The sequence below is a fragment of the Cebus imitator genome, unplaced genomic scaffold (assembly GCF_001604975.1).
Source record: "Cebus imitator isolate Cc_AM_T3 unplaced genomic scaffold, Cebus_imitator-1.0 Scaffold42, whole genome shotgun sequence".
In the NCBI taxonomy this organism is placed as follows: domain Eukaryota; kingdom Metazoa; phylum Chordata; class Mammalia; order Primates; family Cebidae; genus Cebus; species Cebus imitator.
This window is the reverse complement of record NW_016107357.1, coordinates 11,541,310-11,560,786: the sequence shown is the minus strand read 5'-3', so window position 1 is coordinate 11,560,786 and position 19,477 is coordinate 11,541,310. Positions and strand designations below refer to the sequence as shown.

Here is a 19,477-nt window from a genome sequence, read left to right as displayed (position 1 = left end):
CTTAATGCACATACCAAAAATTTAAGAAGCCATGTAGTTTTTAATTCTTTTCTAAATGATCAATTTGGTGACTTTCTAAGAAATTAATCCAGGAAAAGATAAATCTAAAAAATTTACAGTCAAAAAAGATGTTGAGTACCAATATCTTCAAAGGTTGATAAGCTGTTACATTGTGAGTCTCAGTAATTCACATGCTGATGTCACACATCATATATTCTCAAATTTTCAAGCTCTCACAGCAAATTATTAAGAACTAAGTTATTAGGAAAAGCGGAATGCTACAACCAAAAGCACACATTCTGATAGTAAGCACCAAGATCAGGGACCGGTTTTCTTTAAAACACGATTCTAAAAACAACATGGGAATAGAAGGAATTGAAAATGTTCAAGGCAGATACACCATTCAGGATCAGCAACAGTTTTCGCAGCTTGCCAGCAGCCTCGGGGACATCACAGCCCTCCATTGTTCCTCCCAGTTTCCTTCATGTTGTGAATCAGCTCCTCTCTTTCATTGTCCTATTGCTCCTGCTGCTGCCTATAAATACACTTTTCTTGTGTCTGTTTCACATTCAAACCCCTTGAGAGAGGATATGAGTGATACACTTCGTGCCCATCATCCAAGTGGCATTGAGTTGCCTGACTCTCCTGACCTTATAGATGACAAGCTAGCCTATAAATTAGCTAGTTCTGGGAAAGACACCCACCCGTGGTCCAATTACCTGTGAGCAGGTGGTGGGGGTCGCATGTGTCAGGCATGGAGTCCGAAGGGTAAGGCCTTTGCCTTTAAGGTGTGCTCCCTGACTGTCAGAGGGGCACAGTGCTTGTACAGGCTAGTTCAGGCTTTTCTTGGGCAAAGTTGGTCATAAGGTTTCTCCCATTAGTGACCCTCCCTCATCATCATCCTTGCTAATAAATATCCACCCAAGAATACTCTAACTTTAAATAGAGGAATACCTAAAGCACAAGGGCATTGAATCTAAATGAGTTTCTGGCTTGAGGACCTGTTTCCACCTCAAATGCCAGAGTCCCTTCCAGGATCCTTTACTCCTATCGAGCAAAGACCTTAACGCTGTTGTCTTCTCAGTTTTGTCATGTCAGAGCATGGGCGTTGTAACTTGCAGGACGTGTCAGTAGGATAAAGATGAAGAGAGGACCAGGTGCAGAGGCTCATGCCCATAATCTCAGCACTTTGAGAGACCAAGGCAGGAGGATGGCTTGAGGTCAGGAGTTTAAGATCAGCTTAGCGAGAACTAGTCTCTACAGAAAAATTTAAAAATTAGCTGGGTGCAGTAGCATGCACCTATAGTCCCAGTTACTAAGGAAGCAGAGGTAAAAGGATGACTTGAGCCCAGGAGTTTGAGGCTGCGGTGAGTCATGATCACACCATTGCCCTCCAGCCTGGGCAACATAGCTACATCCTGTCTCTAAAAAAAAAAAAAAAAAAAAAAAAAAAAAAGTAAAGAGGAGGATAGTGCATTTTGGGTCTATGTATTCCAGGCATGGGATTTCTCCCATTCTGCATGCTACATTCCATTTCTAAAACTCACTTAGCCATGAGAGATGACAGATAAATCAATAGATAGTGCTTTATGCCTAATGATAATCTCGACCAACATTAGTGTGTCTTATTTTTACATGCATGCTGCCTTACATTTCATAATACAGGCATCATTATGGCCGTTATGTAGAGAAGTGAACTGACAAGGAGAAAAGTTAAGTAGTAATTTGTCCAAGACATCAGAACTGGTAGGTGAGCCCAAAATTTTCAACCCCAAGAATTTGAACTCCATCTTTCCACTATGCTATGAAAAGGCCCAGGAAAAGTGATGCTATAATTGCCTCCTGAAGGTATCTCTAACAGTAATATTGTGTGGGCATGTGTGTGCATCTCAGAAATGACCTCCAATGAGTGTGCAAGGTGAGATGCAGTATGTGTGTGGGTATATTTAGGAAAAGACGGTGTGACATCATCTCTTTGGCACCTCATTTAAGTAGACCGTGTTTCCCAAAAAGGAGATGTGGCTTTGTCACTTAAGCGAATGCTTTTTTCCTTGTGTCTCTAAGAATCCTTCAGAAATATTCACCAGTTTCCTTTACTTTTTTTAGTGGGAGACCGTCTACAGGATAATTAACCTTTCCCCTTCTCCTTCTTCAGTGTGTAGTGAGGGACGTACCTTGATGGGGTCCAAAGCAAGATATTTATCAAAGAAGAGAAAAAAATGTGATGTCAGCCAAGTTTATCCCTGGGATATTTCTCCCTTTTCTTTACATGTACTTTAAAACTTACTTCAATCCAGGACCAAAATATTCCCTTACTGTTGTGCCCAGATTTTTCTCATCTCTGTTTGATGGCTTGTGCTTCACAGCAAAAATCACAGGGGCAATTGTAATTAGAGTGCAGTCACATCTGCATTTCAAATGAGCTCAATCCATTTTGGTTCTCATAATTTTGAGGGCTGAATAAATCGTGCTCTTCCAGTTGTGAATGGCTGCAATGCAGAGCCTCAAGAGAGAGGGAAACTGTAGGATTCAACATGCTCTGCACTATTCCTGGCAGCCGCAGTGCTGCTCTGAAGGGTCATTATAAACCTGGATATTTATTCTCTTTGGAACATTTTGAAATGGTCCTGAAGAGTTCATCTTTAAGCTGAAGCAGTTTTATCCAGTTATCTTAACCTTCACACCACAGTAATCCACTCTTCCCTCAAGAAAATCACTTAGAAAAATATGTTCTTCACTTGTGACAGGCAACATATCAGAAATGCCAACATTAGTAATTTACAAAAAAATTTGGCAGTTTATTGTTTTGGTTTTTGTGTAAGGCACCTGTCACGGAGGGAGGTAAAGCATGAGTGGTTTTCCAAGGTCCATTGTAGAGTTGCGTGGGTTTGGTCGTTCAGTCACAAAGACCTTCCATCAAAATCAAAGGCTAAATTCTTGTTTCTGTCAGTAAGGCAGTTTAGGTGTCCTGAACAACCCTTCTGATTGAAATAACTACATTGTTGAATAAACACTACATTTTTCCTTTAAAATGCATTGCTGAATGGCACCAAGGTAAGAAATCTACAAAGAAACAAAACAAGTTTGGGAGTCAGACAAACGCAAAGTTAGCTTTCATCTTGAAGACTCCTGCTGAAAAGTGGAATACCTGAGCTTCTGCTTTGAAGATGATGTAGGCATGAGAGGTAGGATTAAAATCCCAGGGCCCACCCCAGTGAAGAACCTGATGCAAAATACCTGTATAACCCTGGGACCCCAAAGGGCTATAATTTAAAAGTTAGGATGAACTAAAAATAAATCCTAACATGCAAAATGTAAAGCCAGGAAACTTACCTATCTAGACTTGGTGTTGGCAAAAAAAAAATTCCTCTGAAAATATACAACTAAGATATTACAAGAGTTTTTAGTTCAAATTCACAGAACCTCTGCAGCCACCAAAAATCACAAATAGATAAATATATTCAAAGTGGTCCCAGATTGGTAGCACCTCTAGGATGCTGTGAAAAGCAGATGCAAATTCTCTTTGATAGACTTCAATGTCAAGCCAGCTTCTAAGAATCCAAGAAAATCCAGCTTCTGGATCCAAGGAAATTAGCCGTTCACAGCACCAACACCAAAACCTGTAAAGAAATAAGGTACTGTGTGTGAGAATCAGCAGATACAGACAGCTGAAACAAAGCCTCAAAAAGAACTTGAAAATATGAGCTAGGAAATAGATTTTACAAAATTACCATAAATATATTTAAAAACCAAATAGAACTGCTAAAATTTAAAAAGCAATAAAGAAAGTGAAAACTCAATGGATGGATTAACTACCAGATTAGATAAGGCTAGAGAGAAATGTAATGAACTTGAAGACATCAGTGCTTCAAACTTCTATCATTCTGTTACTCCATCATCCTTACAGTGAGACTCCCACCATCATGGCTGCAACATTTCCAGATACTGTATCCATGTGTATCCCACATCTAAGAAGGAAGAAGGAAAGAGCTTAATTCTTATGAAGCTTTGTCTGTTTTGAAGCTCTTTTCAGAAACTTCCAACCACAACTCCAGTGGTATTAAGTTTCCTGGAACCCCCAGCTACATGGGGGTCAATGGAGATGGATGTTTATTAACTTGGCACATTGTCTTGTGAAGAACATTAGTGTTTAATTATTTAAGGAGAAGGAGAGAATGAATATTGAGCAGCAGGCTTCCATGGTCTCTGGCAGGAATAAATTTGTACTGTCCTAGTGCCACTGCTTCAACTGTTCAGGCAGAGACATGGCTGGAGTCCAGATCACAGCTTATGACTTGGAACAGAGCAACATTTCTGACTTTGAAGGCAATCTGAGGCTGTTTTTGCATTAGTACACTATTCTAACCAAAGGAGCTAACCAACTACTGTCTTCATGTAATAAGGCACACAAACACAAACTGTATTCCTCTCTTCCCTAAATTCACAAACACAAACTGTATTCCTCTCTTCCTTAAATTCTGACATCTTTCCCCCAATGCCATGAAACAAAGAATTGTCATCAACCCTACAAATTTAATTTGCTGCTTTATACACATTGATACCTCTATTTGGAGGTGTTCTTACTTTTTAGACATGTCCTGTAAAAGAATGACATCCTTTTTCTTTCAACTTAAATGTTTCCCCTACTTCAGCAGAGTACTGAGAACGAAATAAAATCATATGATTAATACCATCAAGTCTTAGAATTTATAGCTATTACTAGTCTTCTATCTACACCGGAGAATTAAGCTAAAGTCTAGAAATTCTTCATATCTCTTCCTATCTTCCTTCTATCATAGGAAAAAAGATGATTTTTTTTCAATTTATATACTTTATTTTTTAAAGCATGTTATGGGTTGAATTGTGTCCTCTCCTCCAAAGATATGTAGAAGTTTCTGGTACCTACGAATGTGACCTCACTTGAAAATGGGGTCTTTGTACATGATCAAATTAAGATAAGGGCATTAGGGTAAGCCCTAATTCAATAATGACTGGTATTCTTTAGAAAGGGTAAATTTGGATCCAGACACAGACGTGGGCAGAAGGAAGACAATGGAAAGATAATTCTGTGATGACAGAGCCTAAGAGGACTTATTGATATTGACTCAGGGTGGCTGGCAAAATACTAGTGAAAGTTAAAGATTGTAATCTCAAACCTTTTGGAAGGCCAAAAGGTTTTAATGAGGTATGCTGAAAGCAGCTGCCTCATTTACATTAGCATAGGAAAGAGATAGAGATGATCATAGGCTTTCCCAGTTTAAATCTGTTTATATCACATTCCTTTGTCTTCACTCTAACTGTTTACTCATGTAAATTTTGTGCTGGGTGGCCCTCTCAGGGGGAGACCAAAGGAGAATTACCTATTACTAGTATTTACTCTGGTCCAGAACCTAAAGCTTTTATCATTTATAAAACCACTCTTAACCATGTTAATTATCCACAAGTGAGTTAACTTAGAACCTCTGTTGTAAAATTCATACTGAATAAATGCAATGATGGAGAGGGAGTCTTGGTCAATCGGCTGCATTTCGCCCTCTGAAAGCAGCCGACGACTATCCCTAGCCCACTTGAATCACTGTAATGGTGTGAGAGTGCATTCATTCATCCGTCATTGAGTCAGGATCTGCAGGCCGGACCTCCGCAGGTGGTGATCACCATATGCAGAGGTCTGGCCTGCAGACCCTGACTCAATGACGGATGAATGAATGCACTCTCACACCATTACAGTGATTCAAGTGGGCTAGAGATGGTTGTCAGCTGCTAGAGCTGATGTAGCTGTCAGTCAAGGAATGTCAAGGACTGCCACCCCCCTCCACAAGCTGGGAAGAGGCAAGGAAGGACTCTACCCAGAGTCCCTGAGGGACCCTGGCTCTGCCAACACCTTGATTTTGGACAGCTAGCCTCCATAACTGCGAGGCAGTAAATTTCTGTTTGAAGCAACCCAGGTACATGGTTGTGGCAGCTCTAGCAAACTATTACAGAGCAGTTTTAGGTTAGCAGAAAAACTGAGCAGAAAGTTAAGTGTTACTGTGTGCTACCTTGCACACACACTGACCCAGAGTTTCCCCTATTATTTACAACTTGCATCAGTGTGGTTCCCTTGTTACAACTGGTAAGCCAATATGGGTATGTTACTATTAACTAAGGTTCATGGGTTACAATAGGGTAGGCTCCTTGTGTTGCATGTTCTGTTGTTCTTTTGTGGACATGTTTTCAGCTTATTTGGGTAAATACCAAGGAGCATGATCCCTGGATTGTATACTAAGAGTATGTTTACTTTCTAAGAAGCTGCCTGTTTTTCAAAGAGGCTGTATCATTTTGCATTTCCACCAGCAATGCATGAGCATTCCTGTTGTACCACATCCTTGTCAGCATTTGATGCTGTCAGTGTTGTGGATTTCAGCCACTCTAATAGGTGTGTAATTCTGAGAACAAAAACTGTTTCTCTATACTCACACAACATTCACTTCTGACCCCAGATGTTGGATTTTTTCCCCACAACAATTCAATTCAATCCTGAAACTATCTACCTGGAGTTAACATCAGACCCACAAGTTAAGGGCTCCATCCCACAGGACTGTCCCCACTTCAGAAGCCAACTTCAAGTCCCCAAACCACTTGGCTTTCTGACTGACTAGCTATAAATTCATGAGGTTCCCACAATCCTGTCCTCAGGTTCAATAACCTGCTAGAATGGATTATTTAGTAATTCTAATTTAGAGAAACACTTTGCTTATGTTTACTGCCTTATTATAAAGGATACAATACAGAAATAGCCATAGGGCAAGTTATGGGGCGTGATGGGGGAGGTGTACAGAGCTTCCATGCCCTCTCCAGGCATGGAAGCCTCCTAAGCACCTTGATACATGCACCAACCTCTCAGTTAAATTTCATGTTCAAGAGTTTGTATAGAGCCTAATCTCCAGTCACTCCCCTCCTCTACTCCCCTTGAAACCTCGCAGAAGTCAGGGTATGCGGTTAAAAGTCCTAACCTTCTAATCACTTGGTCTTTCTGGTGACCAGTCCCATCCTGAGGCTATCTAGGGGTCCTACCCTTGGTTATCTCATTATAAACCCAGGTATGATCAAAAGGAACTTTATTTTTTTGAGATGGAGTCTCATTCTTGCTCTCCAGGCTGGAATGCAGTGGCACAATCTTAGCTCACTGCAACCTCTGCCTCCCAGGTTCAAGTGATTCTCCTGCCTCAGCCTCCTGAGTAGCTGGGATTACAGGCACTCACCACCACGCCCAGCTAATTTTTGTACTTTTTTTTAGTAGTGACAGGGTTTCACCATGTTTGTCAGGCTGGTCTTGAACTCCTGATCCATTCACCTTGTGTTCCATCCACCTCGGCCTACCAAAGTGCTGGGTAGGCATGAGCCACCACAGCTGGTCTGGGACTTTTCATAAATAACAAATGACATTCTTATCACTCAATAATTTCAAGTGTTTTAGAAGCTCTGTGCCAGGAACTGGGGCCAAAGACCAAATATATTTCTTTTCATACCACAATATAGTATCTCATGGTTGCTCTAATTTAAAACTCTCCAATGATAAATTATGTTGAAAATCTTTGCATGTGCATGTTTGCTGTCGATATATCTTCTTTGATGAAGTGTCTGTGCGGATCTTTCACTTATTTTTAAAATTGAGTTGATTGTTTTCTTACAGTTGAGTTTGTATATTCTGGATATTATTTGTTTTAGATATAAGTGAGGTTTTTTGTTTGTTTGTTTTTGAGACAGAATCTTGCCCTGCTGCCCAGGCTGGAGTGCAAAGGCATGAACTCAGCTCACAGCAACCTCCACTTCCAGGGTTGAAGTTATTCTCATACCTCAGTCTCCCAAATAGCTATGATTATAGGCATGCACAAGATACCTGGCTAATTTTTATATTTTTAGTAAAGACAGCGTTTTGCCATGTTGGCCAGGCTGGTCTCAAACTCCTGGCCTCAAGTGATCTAACTGCCTCAGCCTCACAAAGTGCTGGGATTACAGGAGTGAGCCACAGATGTGTTTTGAAACTTTTTTTTAGTCTGTAGCATGTCTTTCATTTGCTTGATAGTGTCTTCTGCAGCACAAAAGTTTTTAATTTAACGAACCATCGTATCAGTTTTTTTCCTTTATTGATGGTGCTTTTCACTCTAAAAAGCCATTGCTACACCCAAAACCAACTACATTTTCTCCTATGTCATCTTCTAGAAGCTTTATAATTTTGTGCTTTGCATTTGGATCTGTGATCCATTTTTAGTTAATTTTTATGAAGCGTGTAAGGCTTGTGTCCAGATTCATTGATTTGCAAGTAGAGGTTCAGTTGTTCCAGCACTGTTAGATGAAAAGACTGGCCGTTCCCCACTATAGTTGACTATATTTGTGTGGGTCTATTTCTGAGCTCTCTAGTCTGTTCCACTGCTAGATCTCTTCCATTGATCCGTTTGTCTATTCTTTTGCCAATACCATACTGTCTTGATTACTGTAGCTTTACAGAAAGTCTGGAAGTCAGGGAGTATCTATCCTCTGACTTTGTTCTTCTTCCTCTTCCTCAATATCATATTCACTGACCTGGACCTTTTGTCTTTCCATATAAACTTGAGAATCAGTTTGTCTATATACACCCACTAAATTGCTGAGATTTTGATTGAGATTATATTGAATCTCTAGATCAAGTTAGGAAGAACTGACGTCTTGACAATGTTGAGTCTTCCTACACATGTACATGAAATCTCTTCATTTGTTTAATTGATTTCCTTGATCAGATCTTTGTAGTTTCCCTCATTTAAGTCTTGTGCATATTTTGTTAGATTTATACCTAAGTATTTCTCTCTTTTTTTGGTGCTAAGGGAAGAGTATTTTTACAAGAAAATAAAATTAGAAAGCTTGGCAATTACAGAGATGTAAAGTAAAAGAAGAACAATTAAGCTGCATAATTCAAGACATAATTCCAAATGCAAAATAGCAAAAGAACAGAATACAGTTTGCTAAAAAGGCATAAAGAAAACCCCAAAGGCTTCCTTAGTGAAACAAACATGTGGAAAACAAGCCGAGATTCAGAAGAAGAGTTCAAGAGCACAGCTCAGGAATAGAACTGACTTTCTAGAGAGCAGAGTGTGCCAGGCTGTTGGAACCCATATCACACACCCGGTACCACATCCCAGAATGGCCCCAGGCAAGTCCAGGAGAGGGAGGGAAGAGAAAGGTACAAGCAAACCTCCAGGTCTCTCCCGAATGGGTCAGAAAACCATGTTGAGGATCTGAAACGTGTTCTGAGAAAGCTTAGAATCTCAAACAGATAATAAGGAAATCCCCATTTCTGACCAAAATTATGCATCTCATTTCACACATGAGGACAACCAGGATGAAAGCACTATCATAGGCCATATGTTGTTGACCAATTTACAACTGCTATGAAAGCTTAACTAGGAGAAGAAATTGTCTTTGTTAACAAGACACTTGGTGGTAGAGTTAGACTCTGGGACCAGATGTTTCAGAAAACAAGAAAACACGTAAGACAGTTAAACTGCTCTCTGGAGAAATAGAAATAGATTTTGGCATGAAGGAATTTTGAGAATAGACGAGAGGAGAGAAAGAGGGAGAAAAAAAGTCAAGATGGCTGAGCAGTATGGCATGGTATCAGAAGGAGTGGGCTATGGTGGAAAATACCCGATGTCATGGTGTTTGCGATAATTTCAAGGTCTTTTGGTGCTATCAAATAAACTGAACCATTCTTCATCTTCCTCATCTGTTGCCTGATGGCTTGGTGTGAAATCAAGATTTTGGGTGAAAATCAAGGAAAGAGAGGTGAATTCCACATCTGGATGAGCACAGAGGAGAGAAAGAAAGAACTCACAGGAAATAAAATATGATTGATCTAAAAAGGGTCTTGCAGCAATTCAAAGCCAGGTGTGTGACCATGAGAATGTAAATTTCAGAGAGTACTCAGACATCTTGGGTCAAATGTGGGCTATGAGGATCAAGTACTCAACTAGGTCACATAAGAAACCAAGCCCAAGTCTCTCTTTCTAAAAATAATGACAACTAATGTTATCTGAGTGTTTATTAGGCTTTGTGCCAAGCAATTTACAAACATTATCTTCCTTTGACCTTATAGCCCTAGGAGGTTAGTATTCTTATCTTATCTTTATTTGAAAATAACAAAATTGAGACTGAGAGCAGGTAATAACTTGCCCAACGGCACTCTGTAAGTGACCAAGCCACAATTTGAGCCCAGACTGCCTGACTCCAAAGCACCACACTTACCTGTGATGGTTTACAGCCGGTTTTTTGTGTCAGCTGCCAAGAATGACTTGCAACCAGTTAAGAGGTCATGTGATTCACTAAAACTCTAAAACTCTTCTTGTTGGGGTCACCAAACCATTTCCCCATTGTGAAATCCAATGAGCTGACTTCGGGGTAACAAAAGAAGCAGGATCCAGTTTCTTCTTTAAAAAAAAAAAAAAGATAATAGCTAATGTTAATCATGCAAAAAGCACATAAGCACTTACCACCACCTGACAGTCCCTATTTAACTGGCTGATTTGTCTGTGTGTCTTCCTCAAGTAGCTGTCCCTTATAGCAGAGATTTTTGTTGTGTTTAACTTACTGCTGTCACTTGTAGCAGTGTCTGGGAAATGATAGGTTCCTGATAAATATTTGTTAGGATGAGCCTTAATATTTAACAAAAACAGTACAATAATTTTGAGATGTGTTAGGAGTTCTTTAAGAAGTTAAACCAGCATCTGTCCTTCGGCCCAGCAATTCCACTCCTAAGTATTCACCTGAAAGAAATGAACATGTGTCCAATGCTGTGCTGAGATTACTCTGAGGAAAGAGGTGGACCAGGTGACTTTGCTGTCACACCTGTGCTTCCATCCGCAGTCCCACCTATTGAAAGGCCAGTGTTGCCCAGTGTTTGCAAACATAGGCACTGGAATTGGAATAGGTAGAGATTCCAGCTGGCCTCTTAATAGCTCCAGGCCCTTGGGAGAGTTGTGTGACTTCTCACCAAGGCTTAGTGCTCGACCATAACACGAAGATGAAAATAGTGTGTCCCCAGTGGGCGGTCCTGAGAATGATGAGATAATACCAGCGGGAGCTCGGTAGCTTTCAGTAAGCAGAGCTGTTCTTAACAGTAGCTACTGAGATTACAGCTATTGTTCTTCATAATAATGGAACCCATGGTTTGAGATGACTTTAAAGCAGTCTCTTTGCCTGGATATTCAAGATTAACCTGCTTTAAAATGATTCTGCTCTATGTGAAGAATCATTCAGCTAGCTGCCAGTGGGTTTCTTTGGAACCCTTTCTGAACTGTTAAGATTCTCCCTGGAGAAACTTTCTCAAGGAAGGCAAAGTGGAGATACACTTTCTCTTCAAAGGAAATGGCAAAATGGCTAAATTTGCCAATTAATAGAGCGTTGGGCATAGAAGGTGCTCAACAGGTATCTTTTATTTGATAAATTATGGATTCTGAATGAAGCCTATCTCTTATATCTAAAAGTACCATAAATAGTAACAAAAATAAGAGAGGCACACTGGTGGCCATGACGTGTAATTAACCTTCTCCTTGCTCTATGAAGCCAAGAGTTTAATTAGGTTTGAACGATTGAGGAGAGTATGATTAAAAACAGACACCAACGAGATGCCCAAATGCTCAATTCCTCTTCCTGTTAATTTTCTGCTAGAACAAAACAAAAGCCCCAGGGAACCCATGTTGCTGCTGAACATAAAGGGGCGAAATCCCACACTAGGAAGCCTTGGGAGTTGTTCTGATTGTGGATATGTGGAGTTACATGGAAGTGCAAAGGATAGCTCTTCTTAAGTTTGCAAATATATCTCAGTCTACCTGCTAAAGTGCACAAAAATATAATTTTAGTTTCTTGAAACATGTCTAAATTTCTGTTTCAAATGCAATTTTGCCTATTATGGGGTGCACTGTGTTCCCCCAAAATTTATATGTTGAAGTCCTAACCCCTAGGACCTCAGAATGTGACTGTATTGGGAGATAGGGTCATCAAGGAAGTAAATTCAATTAAAAAAGTGTCATTTGGGTGGGCACTAATCCAATGTGACCTATGTCTTTATGAAAAGAGGCAGTTAGGACACAGATACCCACAGAGCTGTGACCATGTGAAGGCACAGGGAGAAGACAGCATTATGCAGGCCAAGAGAGGACTCAAAAGAAATCAACACAGAGGCCGGGTTCAGTGGCTCATGCCTGTAATCCCTCCCAGCACTTTGGGAGGCCGAGGCAGGTGGATCAACTGAGGTCAGGCATTCGAGACAACCTTGGCCAATATGGCGAAACCCCATCTCTACTAAAAATACAAAAATTAGCCAGACATGGTGGCGGGCACCTGTAATCCCAGCTACTTAGGAGGCTGTGGCAGGAGAATTGTTTGAACTCAGGAGGCGGAGGTTGCAGTGAGCTGAGATCATGCCTCTGCATTCCAACCCGGGTGACAGAGTGAGACTCCATCTCAAAAAAAAAAGAAAGAAAAGAAAAGAAAAATCAACCCATTCAACATCTTAATTTTGGACTTCCAGACTCCTGGACTGTGAGAAAATAAAGTTCTGTTGTCTGAGCCACTCAGGCTATGATACTCTGGGATGGCAGCCCTAGCAGACTAACACGCCTGTGTTTCAGAAATGGTCTCCTTCAATTTGAGGGTCCTTCCCTTTGCCCTAAGGCTTTATTTCAGTTTGGGGGGTTTGTGTGGCACTATTGCATCAGGGCAGGAGGCAGGGAAGGAGATCATGTGCATTTGCCCCACAGGGTCATCCAGTTACTGCATAGCTGTGCCCAGAGCTGGCTATGGAATTTGCAGCCTCAGTGCAAAATGAAAATATAGGACCTTTTGGTCAAAAAGCATGAAGAAAAGCACTGTTAAAGATACTAAAATAGAAGGCATTTTTCTTTCTTCTGGGGTCTCTCTCTTGGCTTGCCATGGTGTTTTTATTTCCTATTTAATGCCACCCTAAGTAAATAAAAATTTGAAATTTTAATCATTAGCATGAATTTTACCATTCATCTTTAGAGTTTGCAATGCTAGTTTTTAATCACTCATAGGTGGACCCACCAGAATGACACAATTCAATCTTGCAACTGGTATAGGCATATGGATTTTGTTCTTAACAGAATGGTGAAAACCCTGCACAAAATGAATTCAGCTGCTTTTATTTCACTTCTTAAAACATACATTCTACCAGCACTCCTACCTCTGGTTAACTGATGAGTAAAGAAGGGCTGAAAAGACAAGGAACTATGGGTTGCCCTGTCTTTTCCTTTCCTCTTATGTCACCATTCTCAAGCATAAGTGGTTGGCTGACCCTGGGAAGTAACAGGAGCGAGGAAGGACATGCTGAGGTTCCTGGCTGTTCATGTTTCCTAGAACACCATTGCCTTCTTTCTGAGTTCGGTGCAAGTTCTGGTATGCAGGGAGCATGTGGCCTCTGGGGGTGGTTCATGCCCTTCTTTACTGAGTGGCAGATGTCACTCGCTTTACTTGTATTCGCTGCCCTCCCTCACATTGTCCCAGGTAGTGCTGGACTCACAGGCTCCCTGAACGCTCCATGCAGATGAGGAGGCTGGAAGCACAGGACCCAGCCATGGTCCTACCTCCTGTGCTAAGAAACATGCTCCTCTGTCTCATCAACTTCACTCACAAAACACAAGTTCAAAGATAAAATCCTTAAAAATCTCAACCCATCAACCGCAGAACACAGTCTCTTGGGCTAAAAGAACATTCTTTAGAAAAAGTCCTGTCACCCAGAGGAGGAGACATCCTGCTGGTCCAGAGTGGGCAGGAGTCTGAAAGCAAAACTCTTCAAACTGTGGAATGGAGGTGGGCCCTCCTGGGACATGCTTGGCCAGTAGGGAGCACTGGTTTCTCTTTTCTACAAATGTCATAGGCTCTCTCCCACCTGATAGCTTTCTGCCCACTTGTCATTATTCCCCTTAAAGAGGGTTCTCAGGAAAAGGCCTGCCTGACACGTGCATTCAAAATCTGCAAACAGCATGCTGCATTGACTCATACCTGGAACTGTTGATTATTATGAGGACACAAGTAACCCTAAGAGAAATGAATACATTTCAGGCACCAGCAAAATGACTCCAAGAGTAATGTAAAAGCTGGCTATCATTATTAAACCAGAAATATTTCTGGGAGTTGCTCTTAACATCCCCCCTTCATTCTTTCCTCTCGTCTGCAAGTGACTGCTATGATGTTTAGGTTTCCTGAAAGAAATATGGATGACAGTAAACAGTATGTGACCCCTGCAGCTTAATTCATCCTTGAACAACAATTAATACTAATGACTTGAGGGATGGATATTTTCCTGGGCAGAGGAAAAAGCTGAAGCAGAACATATGAGTAAGCCCTTCCACCCTGGGTATAAATTATTAAAGCCAGCAGTTACCCCTCATGCATAGCCACTGTGATTTAGAGACTGCCGATAGTCCCTAAGTGGCAGTGGGATGGTAAGCAGGTGACAGTCAAAAAGCTATAGGTAGCCTCCATTAAGAGCTCAGTTTAGAGCTTGACTGCCTATGTTCTTTTTTTTCCCCCTTTTTTGTGACAGAGTCTCTTCTGTTGCTCAGCTGGAGAGCACTGGCACTAACAGAACTCACTGCAGCCTTGACCTCCTGGGCTCAAGGGAGCCTCCAACCTGGGTCTTCCAAAGCGCTGGGATTACAAGCTCGAGCCACTTTGCCTGATCTGAATTCTAATTCTGACTCCATTGTCTACTAGTTGTACAACATTGGAAAATTGACTTCACCTCTCTAAGTGTAAGTGTTGTCATCTACAAAATGAGGGTCATGAGCATACTGATCTTGTAGGGTTTGTTGTGAGGGTTAAACCAGATACTCCATGCAAACCACTGAGCAAAATTTTTGGCGTACAGAAAGCATGCATAAAACTTGACTATTTTTTTTTATTAGAGACAAGGTCTCACTATGTTGTCCGGGCTCACTTTGAACCCCTGGCCTCAACAGACCTCCCCGCCTTGGCCTCCCAAAGCCCTGGGTTTACAGACACAAGCTACTGTGTCCGACTAAAGATGACTATTATGTTTATGGACTTCCATTTTGCAGCCTTCAGTAAAGAACCAAATGTTGTTTCTAAAAAATACCCACTACTGGCCAGGCACAGTGGCTCATGCCTGTAATCCCAGCACTCTGGGAGGCAGAGGCAGGCAGATCACCTGAGGTCAGAAGTTTAAAACCAGCCTGGCCAACATGGTGGAAACCCCATCTCCACAAAAATACAAAAATTAGCCAGGCATGATGGTGGGTGCTTGTAATCTCAGCTACTAGGGAGGCTGAGGCAGGAGAGTTGGCTGAACCTAGGAGGTAGAGGATGCAGTGAACCCAGATCAAGCCACTGCACTCCAGCCTCGGTGACAGACCAAGACTCTGTCTCAAACACACACACACACAGACACACAGACACACACACACACACACACACACACACACATATACACACCCCACTACTTAGAATGTTATGAGAAAGAGGTATTTGTGTTGACCTTATTAGAATGAAGTGAGACATCCTTTTTGTTTAAACCTTGATGAAAATCTCCTTACCTCTATTAATCAGTATTGCTGCTTTAGCAATTAGAACAAACATTAGAGAGCAATGTTTTTCTGATAATTGAGTTGCTCATTGTGACCAGGGGCATTATTAATCCCAACATTAATGCCTATAAAAAACAATTACTGAAGTATTTCTCAGTAATAGAGAAATGGTTGAAGGTTGCACTAGATTTGATGAAATCCCTGATAGGAGTGTTTTTCCTTGCGGCTCTAACCTCTCTCCTACAAAAAATGCAGTTGTGTTCCACCTAGGTGACGGTTCAGGTTTGCTACATGCATTGTGTAGATGTCTGGCCTTTTGATGATGATTTTGGAGGTGCCATTCTTCAGTATTCTCACAGTAAGAAACCTGAGGGACAGATGTGACTTTATATTAAGTCTACAATATGTCAGTTCAAACCCCAGTGTTGGCCAGGCCTGGTGGCTCACACCTGTAATCTCAGCACTTTGGGTGGCCAAGGTGGGCAGATCACTTGAGGTCAGGAGTTCGAGATCAGCCTGGCCAACATGGTGAAACCCTGTCTCTACTAAAAATACAAAAAAATAAAAATAAAAAATAAAAAAATTAGCTGGGCATGGTGGCGCACACCTGTAATCCCAGCTACTCGAGAGGCTGAGGCAGGAGAATTGCTTGAACCTGGGAGGTAGAGTTTGCAGTGAGTCGAGATCATGCCACTGTACTCTGGCCTGGGCAATAGAGCAAGATTCTGTCTCAAAAAAAAAACTAACCAACCAACCAAACAAAAAAACAACAACCTAGTGTTGATCTCAAGTTGCATTTGTGCCACCCATCCATGGGTTTGTGAATTCAGGAGTGTTATGAAAGGCTCCCAGCAAGGAGTATCCCTCTCTGCTTCTTAGAATACCTGAGATCCTACTGCTAAGCATTTTGTTCATTTGTGTTAAGTACCAACCTACAATTTTTCCTTTAAAGGCTAATGCATCTCAGGATGGTACTTGTATCAGAGTCCTTTATTTTGTTGGAGAACAAGTAGAGTGGGGGTTGGGTGTGTTTAAAGTGGGATGATGTAGCCCAGGAGGAAGGGAAGAGACACAGACAAACTTACAAAACTGCAGAACGGGCTTTGGAGTCATACTGGCTCACTAAATTATCCCATTATCTAAGAATAGGAAGATCTGTAATAACTTCCAAAATGTATTTTTTTTCTTCACTCCAAATGTCTCATGATGTTTGCTTGTTGAAAAAAAATCAATTTCAAACCCTGGGAAAAAAAGGTAGGTTGAAACATTAATCAGAGTTATTTGTGCTGCTTTGCAGGGGTCTAGCTGCCATAAATTACTTTGTGAAAATGTTAATTATCTAAACAACTTAAAAGAGAAGAGGAAAAAAAAAAAAAACTCACGATAAGAAGCCATTTATCCACCTCCCACTTCCCACCTCCTTTTTTTCTTTTTGAGGCGGGGTCTGGGTCTGTCTCCCATGCTAAAAGGCTGGAGTGCACTGGTGAAATCATGGCTTACTGCAGTCTCTGTCTCCTGAGTTCAAGCCATCCTCCCACCTCAGACTCCTGAGTAGATGGGACTACAGAGATGCGTCACTGTGCCTGGCTAATTTTTGTCTTTTGTTTGTTTTTTGGTAGAGATGGGGTTTCAGCACTTTGCCTAGGCTGGTCTCAAACTCCTTGACTCGAGTGATCTGCCCATCTTGGCCTCCCAAAGTGCTAGGATTATAGGCATGCGCCGCCATACCCACCTCCATTTTAATGTACTTTAATTCTTTCCCCAAGCCCTCACTTGCTTCCTTTGCTGGCACAGATTCCATGCCCATGATTAGGATCACTCTCTCAAACTCTCCTGCTCTGCCATATATATGTGTCAAAATCCCACTTTGCCAAAACCCAACCCTTTGTCAACCCTGTTTCTGACCCTGACAACTGAGTGTAGTTGGAGAAAAACACAACGATGCTGGCCCATTTCTAGTTAAATTCTCAACCACAAATCCAGATATGTTTCTCTCTAGTTCATTGAGCTTTGAACTCTCCTGGATAACTATTTTGACTATTCCATACCTTCTTTTCCCAGACTCCTAGCCAAGGGATCCTCAGTTCTCGCTGCTCTGTTGAGTTGTCTGGAAACTTTATAACACACCAATGCCCAGGTCCCACCTCCAGAGAATCTAATTTACTTGGTGTGACCAGGTATGGTGGCTCATGCCTATAATCCCAGCACTCTGGGAGGCTGAGGCAGGTGGATCACCTGAGGTCAGGAGTTGGAGACCAGCCTGGCCAAAATGGTGAAACCCTGTCTCTACTAAAAATACAAAAATTAGCCATGTGTAGTGGTGGGCGCCTGTAATCCCAGCTACTCAGGAGCTGAAGCAGGAGAATTGTTTGAACCCGGGAGACAGAGTTTGCAGTGAGCCGAGATCATGCCATTGCACTCCAGCCTGGGTGACAGAGTGAAACTGTATCTCAAAAATAATAGTAGTAATAATAATAATTTATTTGGTGTGGATGTAAGTGTGCTTTTGAAACTACCCAGGTGATCCTAATGTACAGCCAGGTATAGAAGCTAAACTCCTCGCCCTCCCTTCATCAGGTGGAGCTCATGACCTCACTTCCCACTTCACTGAGAAAATCAAATCAGTAAGGAAAGAACACCACAGCCAACTTCCACTAAATCTACGAATGTGCCTGCATGGAGTCTTTACTCCACTCCCTTCTGCAAGAAGACCAAACCTTCCACTTGTGCATTCCATCTCACCACCGTTCAATCAATCAAGGATTTTGCTCTGGCAACATCCTTTCTCTCCATTTCTCCCGTATTCTTTCTACTGAATCATTCCCACAATCATTCAAACACCTGATTTTTAAAAAAATCCCCCCTTCAATTACTTAGCCCTCTTTGGCACCTTCCCTTTCTTCCTCCCTTTCAGAAAAACTCCTCAAACTTTATATTTACTCAGTACCCCCATTTCTTCTCCCATTCTCAGATTCACTCCAATCATAGTTTTGTCTGCTCACTGAGAAAACCAGAGGTTAATTCTCAGCCCTCTTCCTAAATCTCTTAGCAGCATTTGACAGTTATTTGAAAGTATTCCTCCTTGAAATACTTTCTTAACCACCAGGACTTTACTTTATCTTAATGCTCCAGCCTTCTCAGTCTCTTTGAGTGATTCATCTGCCTCATGTTTAGACATCATGTGCTTCTGGGAATCACCCTCAGGCCCACCTCTCCCTATTTATGCTCAGTCCCTGGTGAGTTCATCCAAGATGTATCTACAGCCGGTGCAGTGGCTCATGCCTTTAATCTCAGCACTTTGTAAGGCCGAGGTGGGTGGATCACTTGAGGTCAGAAGTTTGAGACCAGCCTCGTCAACTGTAGGGCACGTTGGGAGCCAGATGTAAGGCTGAGTGCCCCACAGGGTCATGGGGTGAGCCTTATGCTGTGCTGAGGTGCAGGATCTGAGAAATAAAGAGACAGGACACAGAAGTACAAAGAAAACGCAGCTGGGCTCAGGGGGCCACACCACCTATAAGCGGAGTCAGGTGAGGCCAGCGAGGCCAGAGAGGCAAGGCTAGGCTGGCAAGCTGAAGCGAGGCCCCAAATGTCCAGAAGCCTGAGTATTTATTGTGTATAGGTTAGGGGGTGGGGCAGTGAGTGAAATCATCTTTAAGGATAGTGATAGGGTCATGAGCAATAAAACACAGGGTCCACCCCCATTAGGTCACCTAAGCCAGGAAGTGGACAGCGCACAGCAAGGGCCCCGTTCCCACGAAGGCAAGGGCCCTGTTCCCACGAAGGCAAGGGCCGTGTGCAGTAAGGGGTCCACCACCATCAGGTCACCGAGGCTTGAAGGTGGGTTATGTGAAGTGAAGAGGGTGCAGTGTGCGATACTTCTATCTATGGGAAAACTACTTTGA

At 42.0% G+C, this 19,477-nt stretch overlaps 1 long non-coding RNA gene across 2 annotated transcripts in view; it reads right to left on the bottom strand.

Annotated features, from left to right (window-relative positions):
* LOC108302781 overlaps positions 1–19,477 on the bottom strand; it is a 47,243-nt gene that overhangs the window by 21,766 nt on the left and 6,000 nt on the right. For both annotated transcript variants that reach the window (XR_005199809.1, XR_001824514.2), the window contains exon 2: positions 3,334–3,620. This is a non-coding gene — a long non-coding RNA (uncharacterized LOC108302781). The remainder of the gene's footprint in view (positions 1–3,333; positions 3,621–19,477) is intronic.